Raw genomic sequence first — 26,753 nt, 5'->3', positions numbered from 1 at the left:
ACAAGGTTAAGGGTACTATCAGCAAAAATGTGAGAGAGCTGCAGAGCAAAGGGATGACAGAGATCATGGCTGGCAGAGTGGGAAGGACTGAAAAGTATGAGCCAGACAGGCTGAAAAGGTCAGGACCCCTTTTCTCTCATTTTGTAATTGTACAGGGGACTGCAGCATTCCCTGGTCTGACTGGGTTTTCAATATCTAAATTACAAAATAAGGTAAATGCCACTATTTAATAATTTATTCTTGCTTTTTGCACACCATAAAATCTATTCATGCATCTGACTTTGAACCTTTGAGATACTCATTCTGGGTTAAGTGCAGCAACTGCTCTATTTTCACAACAGTAATAATTCATTGGCCATTGAGATTAATTTGCTGCTCATGCATAACTCTCGTTACTGAAAACAGAACTACCCGTAGATTTGAAGGGTGAAATTCAGGTTTAGGGTTGAGCTGGCAGGATTTCATTCCTGTTCTCATTAACACTACCTGAGCCTCTGTCTTAGCCCATCGTTAGAAAAGCATGCCTGACGGCTGAGTCCCACCGGCTACAAACGAGGTAAGTAGCGCAGAGAAAAGCAGTTGTCCCTTGAATTCCTTGCTGCCGCAGGGTGGCAGCAGGGGACAAGGATAGTGACTGCAGAATGAAGGAGTTGAACAAACCGACCAAAGCTGTGTATGCTCCTCACAGAGTTTATTGCTCCATCTCTCTGCCTCTCCCAGTAAGACCACGAAGCCCTGCGAGACATCCACAAGGCCTGAGCAAGAACAGGCTTTTCAGTTCCCGTGCTTTTTTTCCGTTTGGATAGCCTGGTGGGACCCTGTTTAGGAAAACTCCCGTGCACAGCTAAGACTGCGTGCTTTCACGTGGGTTCGTGGAGAGTAGGTTCTCAAATGCTCAGCCAGCCTGTCCTGTCACAAAGCCACGGGATCATGTGCATGTGCAAGTAGGTCTGCAGAGCAGTAGGTGGATGGAGGTCAGAAGTACATGGACTCTTTCATCTTTAGGTTATTCATTTTTCCTGTATGAAATTGAAACTGATTGCTCCTCTCTCTCCTGTGCTTTCGATCATTTCCGAATATTTAATAGCAATTCTTTACTACTTGGAGTTATGGTAGTCTCACAGAAATGCTGTCAGGGGATTCCTTTTGTGGGTGGATTTGGGGCGAGAAGGCTCTCGTAGATGGTGCCACGGACACCGGTCCTGCAGATAGCCATGGCTTTGTACAGTGTGCTCCCACGCTCCAGTGCATGGGGGACCAGAAGCAATAGGTTCTGCTGCACAAACGCCCATTTTTTAAAAATAGCTGCTGCTCTTGGATCTATGGAGCCAACCATCTCAGCAGCAGCACTGAGGATCTTGGAGAAATAGTCTCCCTTTTTTCTCCAAGAAATTTGTCCTTCAAGAAAGTGCTAAAACACGCCAGAGGTACAGTGGGGAGAAAGGAGCAGGAAGGAAGGGTAACAAGCTGATCTGTAGGCAAGGAGAATGAATCTCCAGGGCTGTGAGCCTGGCATCTTTCATGGGCACTAAATTCACTTGAGAAGACTTTTTAATAATTATAGAAGGCTGGGGGAATAAAGAAAGGGTTTGCCAAGTGTGATGTGATGACAATGGCTTGGACCGTAAAATTCCACTTTTGTACTGGCACCGTCACTCTAAGCCGCGCGCTGTTGCCATTATCTGGTCCGAGGGGAGTTCTGGCTGCGTTATTGTGGAGTGTGTGTGACCTGGCAGCGAGTCAAAAAGCATCGAGCCGCCGTGCTGTGATGAACCGGCCCAGCTACTTTGGGAGAGTCCGTTAGCATTTCCTTCTCATTACCTAGGGATGCCAGCAGTACTGTCTTGCCCTAAAGGACACGTCTCTTGATGTTGAGCTGTGTTTTAATTGCTGTTGGCTGCTCTAAGCTTCGATCTTCAAAGCGTCTCTAAAAATTTTGATGTCTGATTCTCATTAAAATGAGCGAGAAGTGAATACCTAAATCCCTTAGGCAGCTATTGAATGCCTGGCAAAAGCTCCAGGCAGTTCATCAAGCATGGCTCTGCTGCATCATCTGTTTTTTTTCCCTCTCAGATATAGACCATTTAGTGGTTGTTAGTTTGTATTAGTAGGCTCAGGGAGGAGGGAGGAGCATGGTGAAGAAGGGCATACAGGGCAAAAGAAAGAAAGGGAAATGATAGCCCAACGAGGGAGAGGACAACCACAGCAAATGGAGAAGAATGAAAACTACGGAGACAAGTGGGCAACCAGAACAACAGATGAAAGGACATCCAAAAGCAGTTCCCCTTGGTTGTAGAAAAGGGAAAATTGCCCTGAGAGAAAATGGTTCAATGCTGGGGACATGGTAGAAGTATTAAAGGGGGGGGAGTCTTCATTTGGCATCAGTACAGCGTGACCTGGCAATCAGAGTAGAGAGTACAACTCCAGTGCTAATGTGTTATTCTTTCTGTGACCCTGGAAGAGTTACATAAACATTACTTCTGTTTTTATTCTTCTCTGATTTAGGAACAATACTTCCTGCTGTCTTCCCATCGTGTTGAAAGGTCAGATTAGCTAATGGAAGGAAAATTCTTGAGGATCATTACTGCTGTTGTCATTACTATTATTATTGCTATTTATACCAGGTATAATGGAAGTGTTAATATTGGGGAAAGAAAATAAGGGAAAGAGAAGTGGCCAACATCGAAAAGCAGTAAGCGGTCATGCTGGGGCCAAGGATCTGTCTCCAGGATAGATAAGTACTACCTGTTCCAGTAGCCAGAAAATCCCATAGTTTTGGGTTTACCTAGTTTCTGGAATTACCTGATTGCAGGGCAGATTTTCTTTACATTTCTGTTTCAAATTCACGTGAGCAATATGCCAAGGCAGGAGGTTCCCTGTCTAATCATGTGGTGAAAAAAGCCCTCAACAACTGCACTTTGAGAGCCTGCTGCTTTTCTTCTTTCTTCTTTGTACGGATCACAGGTGTGTACATCTCAGCCATATTTTCTTATGTGGAAATATTTTCCAGTTACCTCAAAAAGACAGAATCCAAAGAAAGTCTCAAGGCAGATGGTCAGCCTGTCAAGCTACAACCTCTAGGAGTTATGGCAACAAAGGTCATAACAGCAAGTATAGAAAAGTGATACAAAAGTCTGGGAAGACGTGTAAAGCGTCCTGCACAACAGGGCACAAGGCAGTGCTGTGTAACAAGGATTGAAAGGAAAGTTCCAAATGTTGTCATTTGCTCCTTGTTTTTAGGAGCAGAAGGGAGATTAAAGAAATACCTACATTTCCTACTATGGCAGTTGCTGTGATGCTAGGTTTGGCTTTCCTCAGGACTGAAAAATTGTCCTTGGATTAGGTAACAAATACCATTTTGAAGATGCATCTCCAACTGGTTTGTTTTCCTAGATGTCAAGGACAGGAGGAGGGAGGGTATGTAAGGTCATGCTGTGAGAAGAGAGTATGCAAAGCAAAAGAAACTGCCAACAGCAAAAAAAAATAATAACATGTTCCTATGCCTGTCCATTTGCACTCAGTGCAAAAGGTGGCATTTCTTGAGGTGGGCCAGTTCTTGCACATATTACATTTTGGTTTGTGAGCAAATGTTGGTCCATGACATGCCACAGTTTGAGGGACACACTGCAACCACCAAGAAGGGCTGTTTAGAGATGGTGTGGGAGGTCTGTACAGGTGACTGTGGAAAGGATGAGGGAGCAGCTGATGTCATTGACTGAAAAACCTAGGGTTTGTGGGGTTCAGGTGATCCCTTAACAGTACCTTACCTCAGTTGTAATAATTATGACTGTTACCACAGGCCCATCTCCAGCTTTTTCTGGGGCCTGCCACTGGATGAGAAACATTAAGTGCTAGGCTCAGTCCATCTCTGTGGGTGAAGCTGGTGCATGCTGCGTTGGCTTCTGCCACAGTGATCAGGGTAGAGATGGTGACGAGGATGATGAGTGGCGCCCTGAGAACCAGGACCACAATAGGAAGAGGAATGGCTGGGGAATGTGAGTGTGTGAGGAGAGCTGGGTTTGCCAGCGATCCTCAGCTGCCACGCTCTTCCAAGCTGCACTGCTGCGATGGAGTTGGTAGCCGTGCAGTAGCTTTGAAGCAGCGCTCTCTCATGTGTTGAGTGGCCACATGTTTGATAGCCCCCCGCTTAGATTGTAACAGGCTCACTGTCTAAATGTCATCAGAACTGGGTTTTTAATTATTGAAACTTTGTGAGAAATGTGAGAAAGGACTGTGAAGTTGGGGGCAGGATGGCAAAGCAGGGTGAAAAAAGGAGTCCGGAGTTCAGAAACCTTGGGTGTGTTTGGGGCAGAGCAGAAGACCTTTCCAGCGGACTTTTTGAGAAACAGCTATTTTTAACTCTCACATTGCAAAGTAAATATTAACCCTCAGACTTGTGGAGTCACTGGCTTTGTGTGCTCTGGAGAGGGGCGAGCTGTGTCAGATACAGCAGAGTAACAGGGAATGAGTTCTTGTAGCCCCTTGAGCTGATAGTGCCCTGATAATCGCTGCAGACCGAGCAGGATCAAGTTAACGTGCTCCAGGCTCCAGTATTTGTATCACCTGGTAATACACCCTCTGTGGCATGCATGGAATGGATTGTTTGCAAAAACCAAACAGCGAACAAAGAAGCAAGGCTCGCTGATTCCCACATGCACGGGTAGGGTGTGTTCTGCAGGCACGGCTCTGCTGGGGTAAAAGCTGGGCTCGTGCAGGAACCAGAGAAAGCGCAGGAGGAAGCGATCCCTCGAATTTTAGTGCTGCAAAAGGGCGAGCATTGCTCTGCACCTGCACAGGTGTCGCTTCTCCATAGTTGCTTTGTCTGTGGCTCAGGCGCACGTTGGTACTTTTATTCCTTGCCTTGCTGTGTGCTGTGAGCAACAGGAGGGGAAGGTAGGAAGAAGCATTAATGGCGTTTGAGATAGTGGCTCCCTGGACACGCTGACACAGAGCAGCAGGCAGCCAAGTGCTGGGAGACCCAGGAAAGAAGCCATCTCCTGTCCTGTAGCCACCTTTGTCCTGTCTCCCTGGGCTAGCAGAAGGACTGTTTGCTGCCACTGTAAAGCATGTCAGAATGTCATTTTACAGATGGTCCCTAGGCACGTCACAGTTGGCTTTATGCTGGCTCAAAACAAGCTGATTTTCCCCCCCCATCATGCAGATGCTCTTGCTTCTCCTTCCCTCTGGTTTCAGTCCATATGTTGCAAATGTCACCCTGCAGCTGGGAGTGGGCCTTGCCACTGTTTTTCTGCTTGTTGTCACAGCTTTTCCATATCTCTGTTTCCTGTCCCTCTGTCTAACCTGTCTGTTTATACTGTAAGACTTGGGGCAAGGACTGTCCATGATAATGTGTTTGTACCATGCCTCTAAAAGAGGAACTTGATATGGCTGTAGGCGTTACAATAGAGCAAACACAGGTTAGTTCCTTGTCTTGTATATATGGAGGGGGGGTAGAGAAGATTTGTCTTTAGTTTTGCCTCTTGTTCCAGAAAAGATCCTGGAGGCTTCTTGAAGGTCTGAATCAAAGCTGTAGCGTAGGTCCATCTTTGTGCGTTAGTTGAAAGAAGACTTGATTTTTGCTGCCTCTTCCACTTTTAAATGTAAAAATCTCTCTGGGAGCCTAACAGATCTGTGCTTAAGAAAGTGGAAAATTATCTTAAGAGCTAAGCCTTCTTTAGTCTGCTGGCTTAGGAATTTAGAGTCACCAAGAGGAGTCAGAGGCAAACTCATCCAAGCGTTGTCTTCTTATCTCCTGTAGCTGAAACCAGCAATCTGTTTTCCATTCACTTCTTGCCACTTTTTGCTGAGGGGCTGACTGCTGAGATTAACCTTGCTTCCAGGACAGGAAACAATCACGCAGGAAATGGAAAGGTGTGGAAGTGTTGGAGCCTGCAGGGTACTCCTAGGAATGACCTTGAACCCTCGCCACTTGTGGTAACTTGCATCCACTCTGTGTGGGTCACGGTGGCATTTCTGCAGCTGGATTGCTGCTTTGGTGCCCACAGCCACTTTGCTTTGGTGCCTGCCCTCAGTAAATTATGCTGGAAAAGGTTTTGGTTGTTCAGGGAGCCTCTGTCTGCACTGGAGCAGGGGCACTCCAGTATATTGCCTGCATTCCTGTTTTCCAAACCATCCTGGTTTGGAGACTATGGGGAAGCAGTCTGGTTACTCCTTTGCTCCTGGGCTGGGTTTTCCCCTGCAGTGGGGACAGCTGGATGTGCAGCCAGGCACCGTAAATGGCAGAGGGTCAGTGATGCTTCCTGCTATCCCTGGGGCAGTGTAGGTGCACGTGGGGAGAGAACGGGCTGTAGAGAAGGGGTGGTGCTCAGTCATCCAGGGGTAGCGCGTTTCCATCTGGATCTATAGCACGTGGCAAGGAACAGGCAACACTTTGCTGCTGCTGCATGTGCTTCAATTTGGCTTTTGGGAACATACATAAAAAGTGAGGTCCTGGTCCCCTTTGTATCAGAGACTCTGTACCGTTTTCACTCAGCATCCTGGACAGATTCCACTTTGGATAAACACAACTCGCTTGCCTGAAACCCCTCCTCTGAAAAGATCGTGGGCAGTTCCTGCTCATTTCAGCTTTCATCAGGTCCAGCCTTAGGCACAGACAAAATAAGGATTGCCTCAGGCACCAGAGCACGGGAACAGGAGAGGAGTAAAGCCACAGGGACTAGGAGTGATTTCTCCAGACACGTCTTGAAGGAAGCTCCTCTGCCCCAGTGAGGGATAGATGGCCTTTCTGCCAGAGCAGCACATACCTTTGGCCACGTGGAAGCAGGGAAAGCAACTTTGCCAGCAGAAGTGCATCCTAGCAGTGGGGAGGGGAGACGAAAGGAGCTGGCTGTGCTCCTTGGTTCCCCACGTTCCTCAGGACTAGTGGCACCACTTTATCTGAAGCCAAGTGCACCTACTGCTGGGCAAAAGAGCTGAGAGGATGCTGAGCTCTTGCTGTCTTGGTCTCCTCAGCTATCTGGGGAGGGCACAGCATTGAGGGGAGCTCTTTGCCACAACCTTGATATTGAATTTTGCTGTTTCTGAGAACTGAGGCAGCATATTATATATATTCTTAGAACATGAGCTGATGAATTCAGTGGAGAGGCAGGTGAGCTGACTTTGTCCTGACAGGTAGGAAATAAACGAAGCTGTCTGTCCCCAGAGACACATACACACACACATGCTGCAAAGAAGCCGTGAGCTGTCTGTGCCACTCTGGTGGCTCTTCTCTGTATGGGGTCAGATACTGCCGAGTTTCTCTGATGTCGGCCACAGTGCTAAAATCGGAGCTGGTGACTGTCACTGCCAACACGGTTTACAGTGGTGCCTCTCTAGTGCAGCATCTGGAAAATAAGCCTGGGGATGCCAGAAGTGCTAGTTGTGAATGGTAGGGGCTGGAGTTGTCCTTGCTAGGTGTCTTGCTCCAAGCCAAATAAGTTAATATTAACACTTTTCAGGCTGAGTGTGGGAGAAAATATGTTGTTTTGCCTGTGTTAAATAACTTTTTTTTTTTTTTGAACTGTCTGATTTCATAGCACTGCTAACCCTTCAAAACCCTGTAGTTTAACTTGTTGTTCTAATGAACGAAGTTCAGCCTCTCAAGGTGGATTGATTTTATGTGAACCTTGTGTGACTACCTGGAATAAATTCATCTCTCTGCTACTATGCTTTGTACTTGGGAGCAGAAATGTTACTGTAGAACAATCCAGAGCACTATGAGAAAAAATCCCTTCCTTGCTTCCCTGCAGAATAAAACAATAACTAATTTGGAAACACTTTCTTTGGCTTAGAGTAAATGTCAATAGCTGAATTCTCTCGAGATGCATGTCTGCATCAGGGATGGGGAAATCCAGCAGAGACACGGCTCCAGGGGGAGACCTTTGACTTAACTGTTTTTTGATTGAATTGTCTTAACTGCTCTGTCACGCTGACACAGAGGTTGGGGACAATGGGGAAGAATTTCTGTCTGCTGCATGGGAATCGCTCGCTGCCCCCAAGTTGTGACATGGCATTAAGTCTGAATGAGGAGAGCAGCATATTCCCTGGAGTCATTCAGCAGCTCTGCAACTTTGTCTTTAGGTTTGAGAACCATCTCTGAACTCCACAGGGGCTTAAAAATCTCCATCTCCAACATGAAGCCTAAATCAATCAGCTACTCAGCGGGTTTACTGAGCAAGCCACATTTGGCCCAGTGGGCCTCTGTGTGCACTGCCCTGTACTGGGTGCGATACATGACTGGTCTGGTGTGGCTGTATTGCGCCTGGTAGTGGACAGGTAAATGAAAGACCCTAGTCTTACCTGTTCGATGTTCCAGTCTGGGCACTGAGAAGTGATTAAACCCTTGACTGTTGAATTTGGAAATGGATACAGCCATTTTTCCTGTGTTTTCTCTCAAGCGTGCAGATGGTTGAACACTTTCCCCCACGTTGCACCAGTGCTAATGACCTCGTGAGAGTCAAGGAAGATATGAGCCCCAGATTCGCTGGAAATGCATCATTCCACTGGAAAGAATGAAAATGGTTCCAGTGAAATATTTGAAAACAGAGGGTCTAAAGAAGAGAACGTTCTTCTGTAACGCCTCTCTTGGGCGAGTCACGAACTCCCTGCAGCAGAAGAAGCTACCCCTCTCAATTCCTTCATGGAGCAAAATTTCTTCCTCTCTCACCCTGTCAGTTCCTATAAAATCTTTTTTGTCAGCTCAGGAATTCTGGACAGCCATCTCCAGCAGTTCATTTGTGATGCTTCCCTTCCCATCATTATAATATCTGACACGAAAAGGGCAGTAGTTTGTCATTTCAATTGCTGCTGCTTCTGTCAACACCCAGCTATGCTGGCTTACTGTTTTCTCCAGAGCATCTCCTGGTGTCACTCAGCAGTTGTACTGACCTGCTGTGTGGCACAGCTCTCGCTGCATACAGTGTGCGTACATATTTGCTTGCTTGCTTCTTTTTTTATTGAGAAACTTCAGCAAGTAAGTTTACAGTTTAGGAATCACATGCACCATTCGTAATATAAAGGACACAAAGATGGAATAATCCATCTTAAAAGCTACAGAGAATTTGTGGTTACAAAAGCTCCTCAAAGAAAGGGAAGAGAAAAGAGGAATAAATAAAGAAAACTTCTTTAAAATAATCAAGAAAGGATCTCAGTTAGGCAGCATTCTCTGAACCTACAGTAACCATAGCGAACCAAACAAAAGACAGTAGTAATAAGTCTTATGTATCCTTGGTGATCTGCTTAAGCAACTTCTTGCTTTTACAGTAAGCCAAAAAAAGGGAGAACAGATGGGTTCAAAGTCTGCTGCAGGATCTACTGAATGACAAGAAGCTTCCTCTAATGCAAGAAAACAGACTGGAGCGTTAATGCAAAGCAGGACGCAGGGGGTGGCCTTTGGGATTTTCAGGAAAGGGCAGTGGGCATGGAAGGCTTTACTGCAGGAGACAGTAGGGACAACTGAAGGGACTTTGGTTTGCGTCAGCCTGAGGAGACCGTTGAGGCATTTTGAACTGGATGTGTTTCAGGAGAGGCCAGCTTGGCAGGGAAGATCGTGTTCTTTCCTTCTGAAAGAACCTGAAACAGTCAGCTAGATATGTTTGTGGAAAACAGAAGAAAGAAAGAAATGTGGGGGAGATGCTGAGATCAGAGAAGTTTGGTGGGATTTCACAGGAAGTAGGAACCATCTTGTAGGTGGCTGGTGGAACACCCTCTGGAAGGGGTTGCTGTCCTGTTGCGTGGTTCTAATTGTCACAGACTCTTCCCAGGGTCAGGGCCTGTGAGCTAGAGATTCGCAGAGACAGCCCCTGGAATGAAAGCCAAGATTTGGATCATCACCACCTGCAGAGAGCTCACACATTAAATAGGCAGGACAGACACAGGTTGTGACGATTGTGTCCGTTTTACAGGTGGGAAACTGAGGCACAGAAACCAAGAGTCTTTATGTCACTGATTAACGTTTTGCTCTACAAATACTCCTGCTGATTTCAAGGAGAGGGGTTCTTCTCCCCATGTGGCAGTGCCTGGGCAGCTGGTCTACTCACAGCACCTGCAGTAAGACCAGCCGTTGAATCCAGCCCCCTAAGGTTTATCCCAGCACATGAAGTTCAAAACCAGCCTGTTTTTTAGCTATTCCTCCATCCTGTGCTTGTCAGAGTCACCTCTCATAACTCCACTTTGCAGAGCGGTTGGCTCAATCCAGCCAAAGAGAAAAAAACTTCAGTCCCCGACTGGCTCCTGCTGGCTTCTGCTCCTGATGGACGAGTGACAAGTCCTACACCCAGAAGGTTTGCTGGCTGCCTATCACCTTGTTTTTTCTCAGCTTAAATAAACACAAGAGGTCTTACTGGTATTTGATTGACCTCTTACACTCGGTCCTGTAGCTCATGGTGATTACATTTTTGACACAAGTAGCTGTTGAGAGTGATTTTGACAGTGCTGTGGCTGGTCCAGCACAACTTGCACACGTAAAACAATAGACTGTGTTGCTGGCTGTGCCCTCGCTGCATCACTTAGAACCAGTCTAGATTTAGGGAACAGTTGAAGACTTGCCTTCTCGTTTCCTCTCACTTGGGACCTGGTCCACAGGGTGAGACAAGTTGTTCAGAGAAGGTAGCCCCGTGGAGAAGTGGCCTGCCTGCGTATTATTTGTCTGCTGTGGCATGCATAGCTTTGCGAGCATCTTCCATCCTTAACTGCTGAGTGCATCACAGACCCAGCAGAGTCCCATTCTTGACCTTGTTCAGCCTTGTCCCGTGAAGCAGGTGTTCATTTAAATAGGCTACATGTACGCTGGGGTTTGTTTGCTTTGTTGATAATTGTTACACTGGCTAGAGATAGAGCTTTGTGTTTATAGTGCAGCTTGTTTTGTTTGAATCATTCGGTTCTTTCCTTCAAATATCACCACTCCTTAAACACAGATATTTTCAGAGGCATTCAGAGAGAAGAAATGAACGTGGAGCATCTGAGCCTTGCTTTGGGAGACAGGGCCTTGTTTCTGGCCTTTTGGTGGAAACTTGGGAGTCTTTTTGCCTCTTTAGACTGTCCGAGTGGTAGTGCCAGGTCACAGGCCTGTTGCGAATGTTTTCCTCTGGGAACTTTAAGGAATTTGCATCCAGGGAACCGCAGACGAACAGATGACACAACGGTACCTAAGCAGTAGACAGATGAGAAGGCTAACAGATTATTAATAGACGAGACAACTGTAAACCACAAAAGAGCTCTATTCTGTCTAGGTACCTAAGTAATACGGTTTCGATGCTGCCATCAAAAGCTTCTAATCACAAAAATTTGGTCTTGTTTTAGGCCTTGCTCTTGGATAGTTTCAGTATAAAGGAGCAAAGCAGATCATTCTCAGCCTCTGGAATTACTTGCAGATGACTCTGTACTTGTGCTAGCAGGCTTTCCTCAAAGGCATTCTTTACTATGGTACTGTGGCAGAAGTTACTACAAATGCTTCTGATGAGTACCTCAGCTTTTGAAGTAGTTGGTATTTGTTACAGGAGATGTTTTTCCAAGTATGCCTTTTCTCCATTCTGTGATGTAACATAACAAAACAAAAACAAACAAAAAAATACCGTCGGTTGACTATATCACAAGTTCATCTAACCCATAGTATCCCACTCTATTGCATGTCATTGAAATGATACCCACCTATTTTCCTTTACAGCAGCAACAAACTGGAGCAATACTGCATTTTTAGTTTGTTATTTATTTATGCTGGCAGCAAGGTCTAATGTTTCATCTCTCACCCTTCCTGGTAATTGTGATACAAGACTCTTTATATGAAGTCTCATTCCTGTGGTTTTATCCATTCTTAAGAAGAAAAGAAAAAACTCATTCATTAGTGGAATGACTTCCTGGTAGGATGAATGACAATGATTTTTGTAGGGGGGTCAGAGAATTTACTAGCTAATGTCTGTGGAAGTCAGATTTTAATATTAGAAGGTACATGAGCTGGAATACTATTGTTCAGAAGAACAGATGGGCTTCGCCTGTGAGAAATCACCATTCAACACTGGAACTAATGTTCTGGTAAAAATCTGAGTAATAAGTCTACATGTGCTGAGTTACATGTCTGGGTTATGGCTCAATTACACTTTGCCTGGCATGACTTGAAATAAAAGTAACTTCCAGAAATGTGCGTGCGATTTCACTGCTCAGGAAATGGTACCCCTGCAAATGCAACCGTTCCCCTGGCTGGATCAGAGTCTTAATCCCACTCGGATACATTTCTTTGTCTCAATACGATGTCTGGGAAGGTGAAGACCTGAAGGAAGAGATTATGCTTCTAATGTGCCATGAGATGTTATACTTAAGTGTGGCTCACATGACAATGGCTACCACAGGTTACAGCTTCTGTTGAACAGGGACCGGCAGGTGCTTTGAATATCAGATTTTGTGGTGGCAAGTTTTGTAATAAAAGCTGTATCGGTTGCACTCCGAACCGGTGACCCTCCTGAGTCTCCAGCAACTCAGGATTTGCAGTGCATTAACCCATATGTCACCTTGCCCTCTGCTGGGCTAGCATGCCTTTGTGCATTAGTGCACAGGGCTGAGATTCAGAGATTCTGGGCCAAATTTTCTTGTCCTCTGCCTTGTCACTCACTTCTTTGCAGACTTGGCTTATTTCCGCTGGCACACCGATGGAGAATCGATGTGCATGAAGGACTACACAATGTCCGTGATGGACCATATGAAACAGAGGAAAGTGCCCTAGGATTGTCCTTTTAGCTTTGCCACTGCAAAGCCTTGAGCAGGCTGCTTACTTTCTAATAAAATTAAACCAATTGTCTACTTTCTTTAAATCCCCAGCTGAAAAACCCTGCAGAGTGCTGCATGTCATTGACTACATACACCTATGTGCATCTGCTTTGTTGCTGACCATCAGCCAGCTAGGTCACAAAGAGGAGCTTGAACAAAAAAAGTCACATCCAAGCTCTTCTAATCCTGGCTTTGCCTTTGGGCTTGTGCCTGGGTGCTCTTATCAGGAGGTGTTTCACGGTGTTTACTGCTTCCAAATACCAAAGACTCTTCAGGCTTATTCAAAACAATGCTTCTTGGCAGAATTAATTTGGCTGCCGATCCCCAGTTTCCATTTATATGAAACGTAGGGGAGGCAAGCACAGAACTTTGAGGAACCTGGCTGGCGAAGGGAAACAACGTTTCTTAGAGACACGAGTTTGTGGCTGGTAGACCTAATTGCTTCAACAGAAATGCATGCTCAGCTCTGCATGTGATAGCCCAACTGTTGCAGGCGTGTCTCACCATTTCTTTCTCCTCTCTTTCCTGTGCAGATCGAAGAGGGAGGTAAAGCGGACTCCCTGCCTTCCAAGCTGCAGGCTGGTGATGAAGTGGTGAACATCAATGAGGTGGAGCTGAGCAGCTCCAGGAGAGAGGCCATCTCTCTGGTTAAAGGGTCCTACAAGAAACTGAAGCTAGTCGTCCGCAGGTAGGCAAGATCCGGCACTCCTTCCCTGCCTCTGTCCTGCCCTGCAGGGTGTCACAGCCATTCCCCTCACATCTCCAGCTGAAAGCCTGTGACTTGGCCTGATCTTGGCAAAGGTCTTTTAGGCACACAGGCGTGAGCCAAGGGCAAATGTTTGTTCTTTTCAGCCAACATTTCTATGGCTCCTTTGTCACTGATACGTCCAAGCGTGTGAAATACTCACCCAAGGTTCTTCCACTGCTCCCCTGCCACATGACAATCCAGGATTCCTGTTCAGTGATTTACGAGCAGTCCCATCTTCCTTCAAAGTGCTTGGGGCTCTCTGTGAAAAGGTGGCAGTTCTGTACATAGCTCTTGCTTCATTTGCTGCATGTTATCACTGTTGCTGTGACAGCAGAAACATTTCCACTGGCCTCAGCAAGATTTGGAGCTGTTTCGTGTTCTGCAGGTGAGTGGCAGATTGGCTGTGCTGACCGAGAGCGTGACCAATATTGTTCTCAGGATGTGATCTAGGGGGAAGAGCAGCCACCTCACCTGAACCTTTTGAGCAACAGCCTCTGTGCTATCACCAAATGAGCAATATCTCACGTCTTCTGTGTCGCAGTTTCCCTGGCTGTCCGAGGCCTTGTGAATGGTAATGAGTAGTGATGCCGGTGTGCCAGGTTTGATGGTGTGATGAGTGTAACTCAGCTGAGCAAATTGTGCTGATCCTCTTTGGTGACATGAATAATAAATACTTTTGTCTGAGCGTCAGGACACAGAACTTGAATCTCGATGCGCATTTTGAATCAGAGATATTTGGGTCTGGAATTCGGGGGGTTTTTTAAGACCTTTGTAGAGATGCTTCCTGTATGTTTTTTACTATGGGCACATCCAAACAGCTTTTTCTGTGCCAGTTAGGTGATAGTTGGTATCACTTTATGGAGTGCTCTGTCCTGAATTTCCACACTTAGCCACAAAGGAATCTGGGTCAAGATCAGCATAGCTGAGGAGCTGTCATTAGTCAAACAAAAGGCGTCAGCTTGGGTCGATAAGTTGGGACAACGGACTAACATTTGAGCGGTAATGTCCAAACAGGGCAAATATGAACAGCTCAGATGCTCTCCTGCTCTCTGGAGTATATTTCGTGCTTTTGCTGGCAGTATTCTGTTGTTTGTCTAAAGCGCCTTTAGGTACTGACAATGACCTTATGACAAATTCTGAATATTCATATACGGAACTGGCAGATGGTTTGTGTAGCCATTGAGAGGATATTTGCAAAAGTAGTTCATTGCAATTTGAGTGTTTTCCAAAAGTAGTTATTTAAGGCCCGTGTAGTTTGTCATCCAACTGTATTGACTGAAGAAAATGTTAAATTCAGACTAACTTAGCAAGATTGTGAAAATAGAACCCTTTTGTCACAGTTTCATTTTGCTGAGATGAACTAGTAAAATAACTGGTTCTGTTTGGTGTAAACTGAGAATCGTTTCTGGTGTTTGATCTGTTCACCTAAGAGGTAAAAAGAAAAGGAAAGAGAAGAGGACAGACAAGCAAAGCCTGGAGTCCCATGCAGTTGTTTCATCCCAGATTTCTTCCTCTCCACTTCACCTAGATATTTTCATTAGCAGCATTTCTCTGGTGAGACTAAAACAGGCCCATGTTGTGAAAAGCCTTTTTGCAGCCTACAAACTGGAAAAAGTACATTGGGAAGATCAGTTTCTGTGTGTCTCAAACTGGACACCAGGAGTGAATAAGCACTCTATGTCTGCCTGTATACGTACATGTATGCACATATGTCTCTACACAGAGAAGTGATGTACTCAAGGTCAGCAGTGTCATAGCCAGGCCGAAATCCAGCAGTTCCTGATACTTCCTTGGGAGATGCCTGACTCATGGGACCACGTCTCTTAGAAAGCTTTGAGGGCTCTTTCTCCAAAAAAAGAGAAAATGAGCAACTGTTTAAGTTCCTTGGCTCGTCTTTACATGCGGTAGGACTCATGAGAGGTAGAGCAATCCCAGTGGGCATCGATCACATGGTTCTCATTAGGGCTGATGAGTGATCCGCCTCTGAAAAAATCGACAATCAGACAGCAGTGTTTTATGTTCCGGAATTACACTTCACATTGTAACGTAATAGTTTCTTTCTCCATTATTTGTAAGTTCCCAAGACCTTTTTACCTTCTCCATTTTAGTGAGTGTGCAAGGGTATTTGGTGTTTTCCTAGGCTGGAATGCTGTAGTGAACTTGAAGAAAATTTGGTTGGAGCCTTTCATAATTTGATTTCATCACCGATAGAAAGATCAAGCACGTTAACTTTAAGAGGTATTGCATTCACATACTATTCCCTTGCCAAGGTACTTGAAGCCCTTCGTGCCCATTTAAAGCTCAGTGACAGTCCATAAACTTAGAACTGAAAAATTGCGATTAAGAGCTAAGAGCCCAGCCGTCAGTCCAGGTAATTTGACACAGTCCCAGCTGACCGTGCAGTGCTGGCATGAGAGCAGTGAAAGAACAAAAATGTGAGGTCCTGACTGCTGTGTGGGCAGTGGGTCACAAGTTTTTCTGAATTCTCTCCGTTATCAAAGGTGGCAGGAGTCAGCACTTTGGCCAGCTGGTGGTCAGGTTGAAGACAAAGATTTTGTCTCCAGTGCTAGAGTGAAGGTGGTTGAGAAGGGATAAAAGAAGGGTCCCAGAGGAGAATGGTGAAAAAGAGGACAGCAGCGAGGGGAAAGTGAGTTACTGCATTAAATAAAAGCTTCCAACAATATGAAATGAAATGAGGCAAGATGCAAAAGAAACAAATGAAGAAAAGTGGCTCAGTACAGAACCTGGGCCACATGGAGCCTTCATCTCAGTTAGGGGGATGCTGCTGAGCAGGCGGCATATCTGTGTGATGAAATGTGGACAAAGGTTTGCAAGCCGGACTTGAGGTGAAGCTGCAGCACCAAGGATGTGCAGATTATCTTTACCCCAGACATAATGAGTTTAGCCATTAAGACTGGTAAAGGAGCACTAGTGCGCTTCCCACTTGGGCTTGTGTTTTGTTGTGTGGACAAGAAGATGATGTTTGGCAGTACTACGTCATCTGAAAAGAAATTACTGTTTGAGTGCTTGAGATTCTGTTTTTTGTAAGTTAGCCATAATGATTTCATTGAAGTGGATTAGGGTTGCTTGCTGCAAATACTAGCAGTCTGAAAACACACCAACCAGTTGTGACCTGCATTTTTAGTCTGTGATTTCAGTATTTGTGAGAGGTATTGCTTAGGCAGTGACCCAAACTCACACTGACATGGACTTTACCCCGTAAAAGTCATATGCAAACAATAGCAAAGTCTGCTTGGGGTATGTGGTTTTGGTTCTTTCCAAAGCATATCCAAGGTCAGCATGTTTTTGAAGGTTTGATTGTTTGTTTTTCAAATTAAAATCTCAGGAGCTCTAGAGCAGTGTGATTTTGACACCAGACATCACAATGGATAGAAAGCGCGTGGTTTTTTTATTCAGATGTACTGTAGTGAGACCACCCAACAGAGGACCAACAGAATACATTTGACCCAGTCTGTACACTTGTGTAGCCCACATACTATACTCAGATTGCCATTTAATCTTTTTTTATTATTATTTTAGGACAAAGGTAAGCTTTTAGTACAGCTTACTGTACTTTTAGTGGCAGCAGAGTGAGCCTCTACTTGTGTTACTATTCAAAAATTGGTGTTACAACACCTTGCTAGGTCCACAGACAGGCTGATGCAATGGTGTGTTATTTCCCTTGGAATGTTGTCTGCAAAGATCAGTACTGATGCATCCTTGTCAGTCTTCAACAGTCTGTTATTGATCAGTTTAATGGAGGAAAAGAGTAGGAATAGTTTCAATGAAGGGAATGTGAAAGGAAAATCAGAGAAAATTCAGTATGAGAGGAAAGACTAAAATAGAGATGAGAAAAATTACCCATCTCACAAGGATACTTAATATTAGTGAATATGTATGGTTATAAATAAACAGCCAGTACCAGAGTAGTTAGTACATGAGGACCATAGTCTGCCTTTCACTCCTGTGCAAACGTCCTGCTGACATCAGGGAGGAACTTACAGTAGGAGAGACGGGTCAAGTTGTGAATTTATACGCTTTCTGCTTCCTTGCTTATGGACTTGCAGTAGGGCAGAGGCAGAGAACGACCAAATGAACCCTAGTGTTAAGTAAATACTGTGCCTGGTCCCTAAGATGATCCTTATTTGGGAGATAACTGTTAAATGATTTTTCATGGATGCTCTCTAGCTGCATTTTGTTTGTCTCATCCTCAGCTCAGGAGCCCTCAATGGCAGTTTTCAAATGTTCAGCTTCCTCTGCTCCTTTAACAGGGCTGCTCATATACCTAACTCGTTTAAAAAGCTGCTCCTAAAGCCAGTTGCTTTCTTTCTGCCCATTCCTTCCTACCTCCCTGTATTCGTTTTGCCCATTCATTTCCAGAACAATAGACTCGGACAGGTATGTATTTGTTCATTCCTGTAGACCTCAGGTCTGCAACGGGTGTGCTATGAGGAAGCTTGCTGATACTTCACACTTCATTGAGCTGAAGCCACAATAAGCCAGAGAAGGAGCTACTCTGCATGTCAGGGAATTACAAAGCCTTGTTGAGTGTGCTTTAGGTGCATTTTCCAGTCCCTGCTAAGTTGAGTTATGATTTCCTGCTTCACATACCCTGCTGCTAGTATCTTTTGTGTGCTTGCTGCCGGCAAGGTGGATTTAGCTTGGTGGTCCGTTCAAGTCCTTTTTCTGCCATCCGATTCTTAAGACATTTAGAATTGTACAACAAAATTACCTGTATTTTCCTTCCCTGCTTTTTAATACAGGGCTTTTCAGGCACTTTCTTCTGCTGGCCCAGAAGAAAGCACATTCATTTCATTCTGATGTATTTCATACCTGAGCAATCAGGCAAAAAGCATACTGCTGCTTGAGTGTTCTGTCCTGCTAGCCAGATCAAATTGCCACAGGTAAACAGTGAGTGAGGGGATCAGCCTTTAAAACGATCACTGGGCAAAGAAACAAGGCAGCATTGCGATACAGGGAAGAGCAAACAAGTATCGCTCCACTGGTGACAGACTATGGGAGTGAGCCAAGAAGGCAGGTCCTCAGAAGAGAGGTTTCCACAAGTATTTCCCATGATACAGTCTTCAGTATGTCTGTATCACTGCTGGTGACAAATGTCTCTCACTGTGAGTATGAGCAGAACCAGTTCCATCAGGCCTGAGGAATCCACAGGCTGATGCTGGGAAGATCTTTTTGCTCACGGGTTTGCCAATTTGGGAACAGGAGGTGTGAATCACTATGAGAAACTGGAGAGACCAGTTTGTTTCATTTTGTAGTGAGAGGCTTGCCTACTGTCCTCAGCAACCTACCTTACATAGTTTTGGATACTCAGTTGATCTTTAACCAGCTGGAGGAGACTGTGTGTTTGAAAGCTAAAGCTACAAGTCGCAGAAATAAGGCTTAGTTGTTTAATTGTCGAAAATGGTTTATTTTTTCCAACTTGTTTACTTCTGTCACTTCCTCTCCAACTTCAGTATCTAAGCAGAGTTGGGTGCAATTGAAAAAAGACTCGGGCCTTTTCAGTGGTATCAGTTTGATCTAATTGTGTTGTGCATGCTTCTGTCAGCTGAAGATAAGGCTCAAAATGTGGGCATTGCCTTGTCTGCTTTACAGCGACCACAGTGGCCTACAGCCGTTGCCAAAAATAGACTTTTCCACAGGTCAGTAAGCAAGAATGGCTGTCAGAGCGTCACACTGTTTACATAGTTTTACATTCAACATGTTGGTAACAGCAGCAATTAGATCACTGAGGCATGATGGCAAATGTAGCTGTTCGGCGAATATCATGCTGAAGGGAGCCACAGTCACAGGGACAACAACTCTCAGGCAACCTTTCTAACACAAACTCTGTTTGGGCTAAGGCCTCCTACAAGCCATTCCTTAGAGTTGCTGTGGCATTCACTGTTGCCTGGTGCAGGGAGGGCAGAGGTGAAAACATGAAGTCATTCTTGTTGAGACGACAGTATGTTGTGCAGTGAGCTTGCCACGGGCGGTTTGGTCCGTGTTCTTGGTGGGTGTGTAAAGCGGCTCCGGGGGCTTGAATGAAGTTTGGTTGAGTTGTCTCAGGTCAGAATTTGGTCCTTTGATTCTTTAAACTCTTGGATCCAGCATCAGTCTGGGTTAATGAATGCAAAGCTCTATTAAAGTTTGCTAGTGGAACAGCAAGTAAAAATTTTCTGCAGAGAATGACCAGTGTTTTAGGCCCTTAGTCTGTACAAGCTGACGTGCAGGAGTCCTGAAGAGCTCTTCTGGGGTGTTGTTTTTAGGGCTGGGGCCAGCACATAGGTTCTGACTTGGGATATGAGGGGCTCTGATGGTAATGCTTGCTTTTCCAGAGCCAGCAGGATTGCATGAAGTGTGAAGAGCTGTGGTTTACAGCAAGACTGCATACCTCCAAGACGTGCACCACGCGTGTTCGTAGCATATATCCGATCATACAGCTACAAGCGACCATAGGAAGCCTGTTCAAGTGTTATTTGTATGGAATATACAATATTATATCAAAGACGAAGTACATTCAGTGCCTATAGCATATAGTTGCCCTGACATCTTGTGGCGCTCTTAAGGCTCAAGGCACACAAGCTTAGTGCTTCTGCGACCATGGCAGTAAAAGCCTCCTCTCAGCCTTGTTCTTCTCCAGAGCCCCCATGAGCAAATCCTCTGCTCATACAAATCAGCAGTAGCGTGAATGGGGACCTGATGTTTTGGGCTTGGTACAGGCCATCACCGTCGAGATAGATACTGCAATTAAGTACATGGCTGCCACTGCTCCTGATCCCTGCTAACAGCTTTACCAACAGCTTTACCTGTCCCAAGGGTGAGCATTTGCCCAGTTCTCATAGTGTGTTTTATGTAGAGTGAAGAACATTTGAATGTGTCATCTTTCCCTCTCTGGGGCAGCTCTGTAGTCAGGTGTAAGTAAGCAAAGAGATACAAACATAGCAAAGATCAGCATTCAAGGCAGTTGATTTTCTGTTTTCAGTGTTAGTGGTTGGTGGTTTGTGTCTGCCTCAGGCTTAGCAGTGCCTGCAATTCTTTTCCATCTCAAAGAGCCTTAAACTAAAAATGCAAGTCAAACAAAGGAGGAGTGGGGATAGAAAACATTATCCTCATTTTCCTGTTGTGCTAAAAATTGTACAAAAAAGAAAGGATTAAGCTTATCCTTGGCTATAACTGTAATCTGCCTGTTCATTTTCACGCTTCCCTACAGATTCTCTGCATCGGTTGGGTTATTCAGCTTATTCTCTTGGCACATCCCTGTCCCCAGACCCCCTTGTCTGAACAAGGAGACCTGGTGGAGATGCTGGGAGGAGAAGTGAGCTACAGTCCTGAGACTGGGAGTATCAGAGGGAAGCTGGCTAATTCAGGTGCTGAGCGGACTGAGACTTCACCCAGGGATACAGCCCCTGGGAACAGCAGTCCTGTGGCAGACGAAAACCTGCTGCTCAGCGCCAGGGGCCGTCTCACACTTACGCAGTCGCTGCCACTGCGAACTGCTGGGGCTGGGAGGATGTTGGACGTGTGGGTATGTTTGTTCTGCTCTTGTCCTCTTCTTGACGTGTCCGCTTTCAGGTGCTGCCAGGGAGAAGATGCTGGCCCACACGGGTCTCCACTTTGCCACAACATGGCCAGCATTACATTTTCAGCCAAATCTGGTTCTAATCACCTCATTTAAAGACCTCTGTGGCAAGATCAGTAATTAAACCCAGACATCCTGCATACTTAGACCTATGCCATAGCTACAAAGTTGTTCTTCTTTTGGCAGCAAATTGGTGTATCTAAGGCTTTAAAACAAAAAAAAAGGAAAAAAAAGCCTTCCACTCTACCTGCTAAATGACCCTATCAAAGTGTTGAAGTGTGGGAGGAAGATGTCAGTACGACTGACATCTGAGTCTCAGAGACAATTCTAGGCCATGGAAATTGGTGGAAAGATTCCCACAGACTCAAAAAGGCTTTGGCTCAGACCCTCGCTGAGCAGTGATTCTCCTCATTGACCAGGAGAAAATGGGCTATTCCTAGAGAGAGGGGAAGCTGCTGGCATTTTTACAAAAAGACAAGTGCCAACACAATTTTTCAAAGAACTCTGTGGACTAATCCTTTCCTCTTATGACACTAATGTAATTTTGTGTCGTATTTGACAGCGTGCCAAAAAATTGCATCGAATAAATCCCAAGTTTTGTGAATGAAATTAATTGGAATAGGCATTGGCTCACACCCCACTCTGTAGCAGCACAGGAGCGTGTTTCCAAAGAGCTGCTATGCAGTGTGGTTATTTTTTGTTCAGTGATGATGACTGAGGGAACAGGAGAAAGGAAGGTTTCGTACATGTGGGAGTTTCAGGACTGACAGCTTGAGAGGCCAAAGCTGGCATTAACACTGGTAGAGGGCTGGCAGGGTGGTCTTGTGACTAGCACTGTTGTATGTTCGATGGTAGCACTGTGGTGAACTCCGCAGCTTTCCGGTGTGCCCTTGGTCATGTCTCCTTGTTTCTCAGCTCCCTGTCTGCCAGGTGTCACTGATGCTCTGTTGCCTGAGATTGTGGGACAGGGAGAGGATCTTCTAAAGTCCATTTTTTTAACACTCTAAAAAAATGAGTCTTCAGTTGGAGTCTTACATGAGGAGACAGCTCCTTAGCTGATGCAAATGGATGCAACCAGCCAAAGCCCAGCAGGGTTCTGACCCGTTGTTTGTACAGTATTTCTGAAGGTCTGTACAGCCTGTTCCCAGGTAAGTAAAGGCTTTAAAATCCGCTTTTGTGTTGGCTCAAACTGGTAAGTCTTTAACTATCTCAAGCATCAGTATTTTCATTAGGGGAGTTTTCTGTGCATTCATCAAAATATTTGCAGTTCCTATCTCATTAGGAAGGGTCAATGTGAAACGCGGGGCAGACAGCTAAGAGGTGAACAGAATTGCATTTTGAAATCACTGGCAACAGGCTGACTGTCTAGGATTTAATTAGCTACAGCTTAGGACTGCCAGGCTTTCAGGAAATTTCCCACAGTGAGTAGTAAATGTGAAGAAGATCTAGATATGATTTTTTAAAAAAAAAGATTTAGGCCACTGATGGGGACAGTGGGAAATGCCTTGGAAAAAAAAAATACCAGCCACCACAATGTGTTATCCTATACGGGACATTAAAGACTGACCCCTCACCTGAGACTGCATTAGAAACACAGCCATTTCTAGCCACTGCCACTCTGCATTAGCTGCTTCTTTCACCGAGTGCATTTGGATTAGTTTGCCTTCTTCAGGCAATAATCAAACTGGGGTTTGATTTTTCAGAAAGTGACACTGGAAAAGCTGGGAAATCTCTGCCAGCGCTGTACAAAGTGCTTTTTAGGGTGTGAATCTCCTTCTTTAGGAATTTCCTGAGGATTAAGTCGGAGCTGGATAGTATGAAGACTGGAACAAACAAGCGTGTGTTCTCTGACTGATCTGTGCCTTGCTTCTCTATCTGTGATTGTGTCTGGGCTGACCTTTAGTCGATAGGGCAAATACCTGGACTCGCGCGAGGTTCTGGTTACCTGTACAGGTGCGAAGGACTGCAGGATGACAGCTTCACAGGGCAGCTGAGAATAACTGAATGTCATCATCTTTATTGGAAGAAGCTGCAGTTGCATGGCTTTAATTTCAAGAGCTGACTATAAATATTGATTTATAAGGGGTTTGTTAGTTGCGTGGCGTTGATAGGTGCTGATGTATGCATATCCTTAGCTGGATGAAATATTTGTTTTGCTCAACTACGCTAGTTACCCAGGAATATAAAACAGTTTCTGAAAAACTTTTTCTGTGCTTGATCTGAGGTTTCCTCTGAAAGAGAGGTGGGATCAGGAAAGGCTAATGAACACTGACGTAATCCTACTGATATAAATTGAGTTTGCCTGGCTTTACTTCAGTAAAATAGATGTTAGGGTATAGCGGTCACTGTAACTACTTTACATTTTTTCATGAATGGGCTTGTATAGGTCATCCAAATCCCTTGGTATTGTTTCTCCCTTGTGGCTGCATAAATGGAATATCTCAGTCAAAAGAATAATGAAGAGCAGAAACTGCACAGACAGTATCAAATGGTCTTTTATATGCACAAATCTTCCTGTTTGTAGCGAAAGGCAGCCTAACTCCCTTACACAAATGCAGGTGGACAAAGGCTAGTCATGCATGCACCTGGCCAAAACACTGGGTGTGCCAGTAGCTCTAGAATATAGAACTTCTTTTTTCTCAATACTTCTTTCTTCAGCTTTCTGCCTGCTTTGACTTTAGCGTTAGAAGGGGGACAGGGTCGGCCTTCAGTACGTGCACGTAAAACGTTTTTGTAAGTACACAGTAACTTTTTTTCCTGTTACAGAATGCCTAAGCTAATTAAAATCAGAAATATTGTTTAAAAATCCACCTTTCAGAAGCTGGAAAGAGCCGGTTAGCTCAGAGTTACCTCTGAAGTCTTCTTGTTCACCAGGCTTTTAAAACTTATTGCTGTCATGAGGTGAAATGGCAAGGGGTGAATGGAGGCAGCCAGTGCCATCCTTTGTCTTGGGGAGGTGGGAAACTCCTCCAGTAATGTGGTGTTGGGCCTGGGGCACTGGGTTCTGTTCCTCCTGCTCACAGATATTTTTATGTGGCATTACTCCTTACACTCACCTCCCTTCCAAAATGGAGATACAGCTGTCCTGACTGTAGGCTGTCAGGTAGTTAACTGCATTGAAGAGGGTGATGCATTCAGACTCTTGAAGTAAAGGGGACATTGAAGTGGAGAAAGTGTGGTTAAAAGTATGTGTGACTGGGAAAAAAAATATTTAGGGTGAAATAGAAGTGAAATTTTATTTTCCATTTGGCCTGAAATGAAACATTTTGTTAATTTAACATAGGTAACATATATTTAATGTACGTTTTCAGCATTCTCTTGGATGTTAAGGCAGCCTGGCTGGGTAGAGGGTAACTGAAGCTCCCTAGTTGCATCAGGCTGACATCCTTTGTATGAAGATGGGTCCCATGTGTTGAGAGCCACGTAATTTTCTGTGATATTTCCATGGACTTCATACAGAGCCATGTGCCCACAACCTTCTCTGCAGGGTCTCAAGCGTGGTGCTTTGGCGCAGGAGAAGAGGCAGTGGGACCCACGGAGCTGCCCCTTGGCAGAAGGGAACCATTGTGGGTATCTTTGTCAACCCCCGAACCTGCAGTTGAATTGCTGTGCCCAAACTTGCAGGCCAGTGAGCAACAGAGACCAACATCCCTGCTACACCTCTCCTCCACCGTAGGGTTTTATTCCCCACCCTTGCTCCATTTTTCAAATGAAATTTGAGTGGTGAATTTTGAGAGAAACAATAAATAATTCCTGGCTGGCTGAAAACAATTCCTTGTAGAATATAGTTTCTTTTCTCCTCTCTCCCCCAAAAGCCCAGTGTTAATTATAAGAGGGGGCCAACCACCGATCTGCGGGGAGTCGGGACAGAGCTGACTGGCACTTTCACTCAGCAAATTTCTCCTTTCCTCACGGTCTCTTGCTCCTGTCTGTCAGGCCTGCTGACGACTGCTTGGTAGGAGGGCAGTAATCTGAGCTGCCTCTGCTGAGCAAACCTCCTGCTTTTTACTGCGGGATTAGTCCTGAGGTGCCTCTGTGCACAACACCTGTATCTGCAACTTGTTATCTTAATCGCTATGCTCCTGTTTCTCCAATTTCCGAGGCGGTAGTGCCATTCCCTCCTCCAAGTCCTGCGCTCGACAAATGGCAGGCTGCCTCCGCCGTGAGGATGGGAATACCTGAAACTTGGTGTGGTGTCTCCAAAGGTAAGCAGCCTCTCAACAGCCACAGCAGCGCAAGCCGGGCAACGGCTTTGTGCCTGCGGAGGCAGCAGGACCTCACAGCAGGGCTTTGGGAGAGGGAGGACAGGAGTCTTAAGGACCCTGTTGGTCCTAAATGTCGTGAGTATCATAAACTTCAGAGCACATGAGCGTCCAGGCAGTGCCATGGCGAATTTTTCAGCTGCTGTTTCAAGCGAGCTCACAGCAAACGGGGAGCCAGTGCTGCGCTGCTGCTCAGGTTCTGTATGTGGGGAAGCTGTTGAGCGGTGTAAACAAATCTATTGAGCTTCAGGCTAGAAAAGTACCAGAAGCTTGCAGGAGGGGTGAGCTCCTGAGAGCCTCCAGAGTTGTACAGTACGTTTAAGGCCATTCCCTCCCTTGGTGTCAAAGGGCACTAGTAATGCCATGCACTTGGGACGCTGAGTCTCATGAGCAGAGGATCTGACTCACATACACGCCAGGATGTGTCGAGTGCATTTTGCAGTTTTATAGTCTGGAAGAGTCTCTGCTCAAGTAAGTGGCACTCTTTTTGGCCTTCACCTTTTATAAGTTGCGGGTTGTTTAAAGTAGGTGTCAAACCAGGCCAATGCTCGGTGTCAGTGTTTGATACAGATGGGCAAGCTGTACAGTCTGGGGTATATTCTTGTTTGATTAGTACAGTAACATTGCAGATAGCAGAAAGAGAATGTGAAAGAGGCTGATTCTTAAGAGATGGCAATCAGTATAGCTCCAGTATGGGCCTGCACAAATTTACATTCGTTGAAGACCTGTCATGTATTATACACACCTATACACCCTTTTAGATTGGTTGTGAATCATAAAACTAAGTTCGTTGAACTTTGATTTTGATTATTTCCTGAGACATTAACTCCTTTAGTAAACCCATTGACTGATCTTTAAACTCATTACCTGCTTCCTGGCTATTAGGATATCTTTAACTTTAGGGTTGTTTGGAGTTCTTTTTTGTGACTATGGGCCAAACCTTTAGCTGTGTGCTTCAGCTGGAATTGTTGTAACTCTGTTTTTTCCACAGTGTGCTGATCCAGTCCATTTAGTGAAAGCTAGCAGTGCAGGTGAAAGCAAGTTGAAGTGGTGCTAGTGGAATATTGGAGTCTGTGGCCCTTTCTATGTAAAATGGAGTAATTTTTGGTTGTAGATTATATCTGCTTGAGAAAATCAACTTAAACCAGCCTGTTCTAAAGGACAGATGCAGCCACAACTTGCGAGTGCAGCACACTGCCTTGCATAATATGCACTCATTATTCCAGTGTTTAAAGAGCAGGGAGATTTTGCCAATAAAACTAGAACTGGTTATGGTAGCAAATTCCCAGTCACTTTAGGTTGCCCCAAATTTCCTCCTTTTGCCTTGCCTGAGCCAGCTCTTTAAAATCAAATTCAAAGGAGCATCTGGCTGGGGAAAGACTGTCCACGTGCTGTCAGCTTCAGCCCT

The 26,753-nt window shown here is 45.3% G+C and overlaps 1 protein-coding gene across 1 annotated transcript in view; it reads left to right on the top strand.

The window, feature by feature from the left end:
* Positions 1–26,753, top strand: part of SHROOM3 (shroom family member 3) — a 151,593-nt gene that overhangs the window by 32,801 nt on the left and 92,039 nt on the right. Inside the window, exon 2 of the mRNA XM_086463812.1 lies at positions 13,290–13,444. The gene's annotated coding sequence lies outside the window, so the exon portion shown is untranslated. The remainder of the gene's footprint in view (positions 1–13,289; positions 13,445–26,753) is intronic.

This window comes from Leptosomus discolor, chromosome 4 (assembly GCF_034619465.1).
Source record: "Leptosomus discolor isolate bLepDis1 chromosome 4, bLepDis1.hap2, whole genome shotgun sequence".
NCBI lineage: Eukaryota > Metazoa > Chordata > Aves > Leptosomiformes > Leptosomidae > Leptosomus > Leptosomus discolor.
Note: the sequence above shows the minus strand (reverse complement) of the source record. Positions and strands in the feature narration are given on the sequence as shown.